Below are 9,504 nucleotides of genomic sequence, written 5' to 3' on the forward strand. Positions count from 1 at the left end.
TCCCCTCCTCTCCCCTCCTCTCCTCTCCTCTCCATTCCTCTCCATTCCTCTCCTTTTCTTTAAATTTTAAACTCTAGATTTTATTCCCCTCCTCGTCCACCCTTCAGCTATTTCACATTCTATACCTCCTCTCCACCTGCTGTTTTCCTGAGAATGTGCCCACCCCTCCACCCCTCACCCCACCAGACCTCTACAATCCCTGTGGCCTCTCGTTTCTTGAGGGTTAGGTGCATCTTCTCTGACTAAACCGAGACCCAGCAGTCCTCTGCTGTATATGTGTTGGGGGCTTCATTTCAGCTGGTGTATGCTGCCTGGTTGGTGGTCCAGTATCTGAGAAAACACAAGAGTCCAGGTTAATTGAGACTGCTGGTCCTCCTACAGGCCTGCGGTCCTCCTCAGCTCCTTCCAGCTTTATCCTAATTAAACCACAGAGATCAGCAGCTTCTGTCCATTGGTTGGGTGAATATATCTGCATCTGACTCTTTCAGATGCTTGTTGGATCTTCTGTAGTGCTGTTATGATAGGTACTTTTATGAGTGTTCCATAACCTCAGAAATAGTGTCAGACCTTGGGACTTCCCCTTGAGCTGGATTCCACTTTGGGCCTGTCCTGGACCTTCTTTTTCTCAGGCTCATCTCCACTTCCATCCCTGCAGTTCTTTCATACAGGAACAATTATAAGTGAGAGTTTTGACTGTGGGTTGGCAACCCCATCCCTCACTTGATGCCCTGTCTTTCTGCTGGAGGCGGGCTCTACAAGTTCCCTCTTCCCAATGTAGAGCATTTCATCTAATGTCCCTCTCTTTGAATCCTGAGAGTCTCTCAACTCCCATGTCTCTAGTACATTCTGGAGGGTCCCCCTCCCATCCTCCTACCTCTCAAGGTTGCCTGTTTCCATTCTTTCTGATGGCCCTCAGGGAATTCAGTCCTTTCCCCCCACCCAATACCCAATCATGTTTTTCTCTCCACCCCCATGATCCCTTCTGTCCCAGGTCCCTCCCACCCCTGTGGTTGCTTTCTTCTCCCTCCCAAGTAGTACTGAGGCATCCTCACTTGGGCCCTTCTGCTTGGTGACCTTTTTGAGTTCTGTGGGCTGTATCTTGGGTATTCTGTACATTTGGTTTTTTGGCTAATATCCACTTATTAATGAGTACATACCATGTATGTCATTTTGGGTCTGAGTTACTTCACTCAGGGTGAAATTTTCTAGTTCTATCCATTTGCTTGCAAAACTCAGGATGCCCTCATTCTTAATAGCTGAGTAGTATTCTATTGTGTAAATGAACCACATTTTCTGTATCTATTCTTCTGTTGTGGGACATCTGGGTTGTTTCCAGCTTCTGGCTATCACAAACAAGGTCGCTATGAACATAGTGGACTACATGCTCCTATGACATGGTGAGGCATCTTTTGGGTATATTCCCAAGCATGGTATTGCTGGGTCTTGAGGTAGGTCTATTTCCAATTTTCTGAGGAACCTCCAGATTGTTTTCCAGAGTGGTTGTACCAGTTTGAAATCTAACCAGCAATGGGGGAGTATTCCTTTTTCTCCACATCCTCTCCAACATGTGCTTGTCACCTGAGGTTTTGATCTTAGACATTTTGATTGGTATAAGGTTTTCTTTTCTTTTTCTTTTATTTTTTATTAGATATTTTCTTTATATACATTTCAAATGCTATCCCAAATGTTCCCTATACCCTTCCCCAGCCCTGCTCCCCAACCCACCCACTCCCACTTCTTGGCCCTAGCATTCCCCTGTACTGGGGCATATAAAGTTTGTAATACCAAGGGGCCTCTCCTAAGGTTTTCTTAAGGCCACTGATGTTAGATATTGAGCACATCCACAACATGCATTCATTGCAGCTTCTGGACTTTTGTTAAATAACTAGTCTATAGTCCAGTTATGTTGATCACTCCTCCTCAAAAAATTTCACCTCCTTATTTTCTTCCGAAAAGTTTTTACAGTTATAAATATGTATTAGATTGCCTTTTATCATATAAGCACGGACCATGTAATTATTATGGTTTCATCGTGTCCTTGGGCTTTCAAAGAAATATTAGTATTATTAACCATATGTTATAAGTCAACTTAATGTTGCTTTATGCACCTTAGGTCACAATGACTAATGAGAGATAATATAATAAGTGGAAACAACAGACCATGAATTGTTGAGACCACATATTTTATTTCACAAATGAGATACACATTCAAGAAACATCATGATATTAAGTAAAAGCAGGGCATTTTACAGTATGTTTAGACCAAATTATCTTTCACTTTTCTGCTTTGATTTATTGTATTTTTCTTTTTTCTTTGTTCTTGTTTTTTTTTTTACTTTTTCTTTTATTCTTGTTCTTTATTTCTTTTCTTTTTTCTTTTGTACAGTATGTGAAAAAGAACTCAATAGTGGACTTACTTCTCCCTCTTCTAGAACCTTTCAGATGCACACAATGTGCTCAGTTTAACATCTCACCTGAGTGGGGAAAACTCTCAGAAATCAAATATTTGTAATGAAAAAGTTCAGAGAACTGACTTCCAGCTGGATTTAGTTTTCTTGAATCAATTCAATAGAGGAATGAGAAACCGAGGTGTTTTCTATTTCCAATTACATACCAACTGTGTGAAATCCAGACATAGTAAATAAAAGAAAGGACCACAAGGCAGAATACAATGAATGAAGCTGGGTAAATAAGGGTTTTCCATGTGTAGAACTCATAAAATTTCTCAAGAGAATCTTTTCTCATATAGAGTGTATGCATAGGAATTGAGAATTTTATTTTCACAGAAAATAGTTTAGTTTCTAGGAGGAGCAATGATTACAAAACCAAGTGATGCATCTCAAGGGTAGGGTTTCAAATAAGCAGCCTGCTGGTATAGTGTCTACCAAGGGAGAAATTCCTCAACAATCTCAATCAGTTATTCCCAGCTACAGTAAAAAAAAATGGACTAAAATGTCACACTCTCTATCCAACATGCTGAAGTGAATTGAACCTGTATTCTAGAGAATTTTTGTTGACAAGTGGAGGAACTGAACTTTCAAAATAAGGCTAAGAAAACAAACCAGTCAGTCAGTGCATGCAAAATCAAACCCAGGAGGACAGCACACAAACAATAAGAACAGTAAAAGGGAAAATATGGTAGTATAGAAAACACACACAATGATTATTTGTTCTTTGCAAGAATAAGAAACAAAAGGTTAAATAAGTTAGATTTACTTCTAGTATTTAAAGATGTATTAGTCATAAGAACAACCTTCTGAAGACAGGAGAAGATAGATATGAAAATTAAACTGTTATAAAACTAGACAGCATGTAGATTATCATACTGAGTGTAGATATGGCTGAAATTCTTTCATGGGATCTTTGTTAGTTCAGGTACCATACAGAACAGAACCTAGAGAAGGTTCTGTGTATCCTTGGTATTAGCCCTTGCTCTCTTTGGGTTCTTTCCCTGATTGGGCAATAAAGTATCATCTTTTATCATACTGCAGCTATTAAATTGTATGATTCCCAATAACTCTGAAGTAACAATCATCACAGGATACCAAATATATGAGTTCTAGGTGTGCTTTGCATGTCCTTGGCTTACTAACAAATTATCACAGAGAAAGCAGTGACATCTTCATTCTGTGGCACTCTGATTTTAGTCTTAGAATAACACTCAATATATAGACTTATATTTTCTTTCTGAATCAAGTTACTTACTCTGTCATGACACTTTCACAAGACACTAGAACTTCAAATCGATCAGACCTATTCATGGAATAGGATTCACTTTGAAACTGTTTGAGTAAGGTACATCTGTCACTTGTTACTGAGCCCTTAAGCTCTGCTATATCAATGCTATATCACAGCAATATCAATGACCCACTGTTGACACCTCTTTCCTCTGAAGTGTGTTCAGCAATGGAGCTCTTCCTGAACTATGTCTCTACTGAGCATTTCATATCTCATTCAGTTGTTCTATTGAGTCAACTGCATGTGAATGATATCACAAATTATAGTGAAACCACTGTTTTACCTCAGTCTGAATCAATCTGTAGGAACAATTATGCCAGTGTAATAGATATTTGAGAAACCCTCAGGTAGGTATTACTATAAGAAATGCTGCATAGAGAGAACTGAAAAGGCAGGTCTACGCTTTTAATATGAGTTATTTTTGCATATGAGTACATTCTTCAGGATTCTCAAGAGAGAAAGAACTGGTAGTATTAATATACAATGCAAAGTAGATTTATGAGACTGGCTCACATAATGTAGGCTGTGTCACCTAACAATGGTTGTTAGCATACTCAAGGCTAAAACCTTGAAAGTTCTTTAGATTGTCATATTGGATGTTTTTGCAGTCCCAGTCTGGTGCTGATGGCTTGGAGGTTTCCTGTAGACCCTTTGGCCTTGAGTGCATGTTGAAAGGTCAAACATTTGAATTCCAATATCAGTGAAAGATAATAACATCAGTGGCAACAAAGGTAGAAAAATTAACTAGCGTGGAGCAAAGGGAATAGGTAAAAGCCAATATTCTCCTTTCACAGTCATTATGTTTAGACACTGATGGAAGATATTATGTATGCTGGGGCTGAATATTCCCCCTCAGTTAATCATCCACGGAAATATTCTCATGGACTTATTCAAAGTCGTGTCTCTTAATTTATTCCAGATGGAATTTATTTGACAACCAAGATTAGCTATCACATTGAGAAGTATTAAATAATCTAAAATAGAGTTGGCCTAATACAATTAATTGTGTTCCAGGTGCCAAGCTTCAGAGTTAAGAATCAGCATTCTATGTACTAAACAATATGTAGCAACAATGGCTAGAGCAGTGGTCTCAACCTTCCTAATGCTCCAGGCCTTTAATACAGAACCTGTATTGCAGTGACTCCCAACCCTAAAATTATTTTTCTTGCTACTTCATAACTGCAATTTTGTTACTGTTATAAATCATAATGTAAAAATATCTAATATGCTGGCTATCTGATGTATGACCCCTGTGAAATGGCTGGTCAACCCCAATGAGTCTTTAGGTTGAGAACTACTGAACAAGGGTAACCCTCAAATGGGGAGCGTGCTTTGACTCCTCCATCTCTGTGTGAATTGCTACTTATAATTGTTCTACTACATAAACACGAAGTGAGAGTTATGTCTTCTCACGAAGTTTATAGTCTGAAAGAAGCTTTCCCTGGGATCCTTCCACAAAATAAAACTCCAACTTAAAAATACAAGGCTTTTAATTTTAAAAATTTCCCCTTTTGAGGCCTCTAACAAGCCAGTCATGGATTAATAACTCATTTAGATTTGGTATACATAACTCACTCCTGTGGAGAAAAAAATGACAGAAAGGGAAACTATTCTTTAATTGCAACTCTTTTAACAGTTAATATGCCTCATATACTCTCCCTTAATTGTATCTGTGGATATATTTCCGTAAGTGTGGTTTTCAAGAAGTCTGCTTAATATGTCAGAAGTCAGTGAAAACAACCTTTTACTCGCACCACAATATTCTAGTCCTGGCTAGTTTTATGTCAACTAGACACAAGCTAGATGTATCTGAAAGGAATTAAACTCAATAGAGAAAATTCATCCCTAAGATTATGCTGTAAGACATTTTCTTAAATAATGATCAATGAGGAAAGGTTCAGCCCAATTAAAAAGATTCCACGGGCTTGTGGGCATGTGTTCTATAAAAATTCAAACGTAACAAACCACAATGATCAAGTCTGGAAGGAGCTTGCTTGTATATAAGGAGCTTGTCTGTAAGCTCCATTGCCTCTGAATGAGCTTCTGCCTCCAGGTCCCTGCCCTGCTGGAGTTCCTGTCCTGTCTTAGTTTGTAGAACAGTGATGCAGAAGTTTAAGTCAAATAAACCCCCCTTTTTCCCCAAGATGCTTTTGTCCATGGTGTTTTGTCCCATCAATAGAAACCCCAAGACATTTCCAATATAGACCACTCATCAGGTCATAGGAATAAATTGAGAGAAAACTTTGTTGTACTGATAGTTTATGTCATTATTTCTGGGTGAGCTATTGGAATGTGGTTAAAGATCCAATTTACCTACATATGCAAAGCATTCCTTTTTTGCATCCCTGACTTTGAAATTTGGTAAATCTATAGATGTACAAGACATGGTATATAGCTTTCTTTATTCTTTCTAGTTCCATTGTCATAGCCAATATACAAACACATCGTGGTTCATAACCAAGGTAAACAATGGTGAAATTCTTTGAGAGACTTTAAAATTAATTTATATAAGATTTTATCCACCATAGGTACATAAACTATTATTATTTAGCAAGATTCAATACAAAAACATAACATGGCTTTCACTAAAATAGTCTCCTGCATACTCTTATTGTTTTAGGCCCTTTTAATAATACCATCCTCACAGATTACCAAGAATATGTGTCCCAAACTTGAAATATTTTGGCCTGTCATAGTGGGAAGAGTTAAGGAGCAGGGGATTGCATCTTCCCTTTTGTCTTACTTAAAGCCATTCCTGCCTCACTTAGACCATTTAATGTCTAAGAGATTCATCAGTGGCAAAGGTACCTCCATGTTCATGAGCTTTCCTGTATTCCACAATGCACATGGCTTACATAGACACCGAGTCTCAGAGAGAATGGGATGATAAATATAAATAGAGCCCTTAAAAATACAGATAATTATCACACATGGAAAATGTTAACAGTGTCATTTACAAAAAGACAAATACACATTAAAATTGACTAATGATACACATTATTTTTTGTGTGTGCACTGAGAAGCAGATTCTCTCAAATATTTATTAGTGTATAAAATAAAACAGAGATGATAATTAATCTAAAATTATTAATTAGGAGAGGATGCACCTAATTTGGAAGAGACTTGATGCCCCAGGCAAGGGGGATTATGGAGGGTAAGCTTTTCAGAGGTGGGGGGTAGTGGAAAAATAACTCTGGAGTGGGGCAACATATGGGATGTTAATAAATAAAATAATCAATTAAAAAGATTTCTCATGGATGAGAATGCCTTTTGACATTAGAAGTACTTTTCTTAAACATTTCTTTTCATAGAATATATCCTACACATTAGTATTTATAGTATATTTAAAATGTAGTTATGTACAGTTCTATTTATAATTTATTAATTAATGACTGATTTAACAAGGACTTAATTCAAAGGATATCTCTTATATGAGGAGGTTTGGAGGAGTACACACAGACACACACATTATTTTTTTGTATGGGGATATTATTTTGTTCATCTCTTACACTCATAAGGAATCCCTGAGATAACACTTTAAGAAACTTGTTACCTTTAAAAATATTTCTCCAAATAGGTACAGCAAAAAATGTAAACAACATCAACAAAAACAAACAAAAATGTATTTTTGATACATATTTATTTATCCCTTAAAATGTTATAATGTACATTTAATACACATTTCTACGCAAATTCAAAACGAGCCCATGTTATTCTACTTAACATTTCAATTTTATGTGATCTGATGTTTTATTTACATTCTGTAATTGAACAGGGATTTTATGACTAAGAAAGTATGATCAAATCATTGAGTTTCCATCATTGCCTCTCCCTTGCTGTAAACTCCTCTAGAATAAAGACAAGGGAGTCTGATGATTTATATTTTGAATCAATTTTACTCCATTAAAGAATACTATTGAACAAATAAATATTATTTGTGTATTTCTACTTGTATCTGACAGGGTGTTTCAAGGAAAGATTATCCTATGTATCAATGAACTAAATTGAAATATATCCTTGATGTTAGAGGTCAGCCGTTAACCACTTAGGGTCTGGGAGACTTAGCAAAAGCAGATGCTCTCAGTCTCTGTCAGAACTGAGATACCTGTTTTGTTTGTAGACATCAAAACCACAGACTGCCATGTGTCTATACACATGATCTCACATTGACCCATGACCCTTGATTTCTCTGCTGAGAGTCACGGTCTCATCCTTTATGTTGCCAGGCAGTTAAAGTTGGACTGTGCTATCAGCATTCTGACATTTCAAGCTTTCAGATGGCCAGACCATGACACAAGCCAATTTCCTAGTAAGTATCTTTCATATAACTATACCTAAATCTAGGCATATATCTGTGTCTCAAATTTTTCTGTTGGTCTGGAGAATCCTGACTAATACGATATTCAGAAGGAGGAGACAGAAAGAAATGACTATCATATGGAGGACTAAGGAATGAGAATGCCATGTACAGATTGTTTCAACTGATCACATACTGCTGTTGGAAGTTCAATTGGTGAAAATATTTGTTTGGCTAATTTTGATGATCCAGACTTATGCTAGTTTCTGGAATATGTGCCTTTTATAGCCATCAGAATTCTGACTACATTATTATGAGACTCCCACCTCCATTTCATGTATCATAATTCAGTTAAAGAGTAATATGTTAGAGAACCATATGCTATAACAATTAGGCTAATAATTATAATTCTTTGCTTTTCAACGAATTTCTATAGACAGTTCGAGATCTTCAAAGGATAGTGGTATTTTTGACCAACAACTGTCTCAACCATATATCCTTTACCAATTTCCTATGCCAATCCCATCCAGTATTTTATTTCTTCTCCTCTTCTTCCTCATCCTCTTACTTCTCTTCTTTATACTTCTCTTCCTTCCTGCCCTTCCTCTTCCTTCTGCTCTTCTTCCTTCTGACCCTCATTCTGTTCCTTCTCCACCTTTTCTTCCTACTCGTCCTCCTACTGGGTGTGCTGGCTGGTATGTGCCACATACATGCCTCAAAATCAAGATGAGCCTGAAAAATGCCTTGATTGTGGTACATCAGGCAGCTGTGAGTTACCCGATGTGTCTGATATGGGTGCTAAGTACTAAATTCAAATCCTCTGCAAGAGCATCAAATACTGTTAACCTCTTCATCATAACAATTTCTTTTTATTAAAAAGTAATGTCAATTTTCTCTTACAGAACAAAGTTACTCATGATATGTTCAGTATAAAATAAGAATAATATTCTGTGGGTCATTTGTTTTATTTTCTTAACATTTACAAAAGAAACTCTTGGAATTATTTGCATTGTAAGTGGTGGAAGGAATCTACATGTTCACACTTGCTATACATCTTTGTTCAACCACTAAAGAACATCCTTCAAATTGTTGTGACATCTTCTGAGATCTCCAAGTGTGAACAAGTCTCAAACCTCTTTGTTTACATGCACAAAGTCAATGCACATAGAGCAAATTGTCACAAGAACTTTTCCATTGTTATCCACTAAAGTATATCTCATGGATTTTTCTCTCTCTGGAAAGATGAGCTAACATAGGGTGTATCTAACTCAGTGCTTTGTAAGACTAGTGGGTATGGATGTTAAAGGTAAATGTGTGGGATGGTTAAAGGCAGGAAATATAGATTGGACCTTAAGTGGACAAATGTCTCAGATGATGAGGATTTTGACATGACTGAAAGGAAATGATGGAAGAGACAAGTATGGGTTTAAACAAACTCTGAGAAAAAGGAAATTTGAAACACACACTGA

The sequence above is a fragment of the Mus caroli genome, chromosome 5, assembly GCF_900094665.2.
Source record: "Mus caroli chromosome 5, CAROLI_EIJ_v1.1, whole genome shotgun sequence".
Classification (NCBI taxonomy): Eukaryota; Metazoa; Chordata; class Mammalia; order Rodentia; family Muridae; genus Mus; species Mus caroli.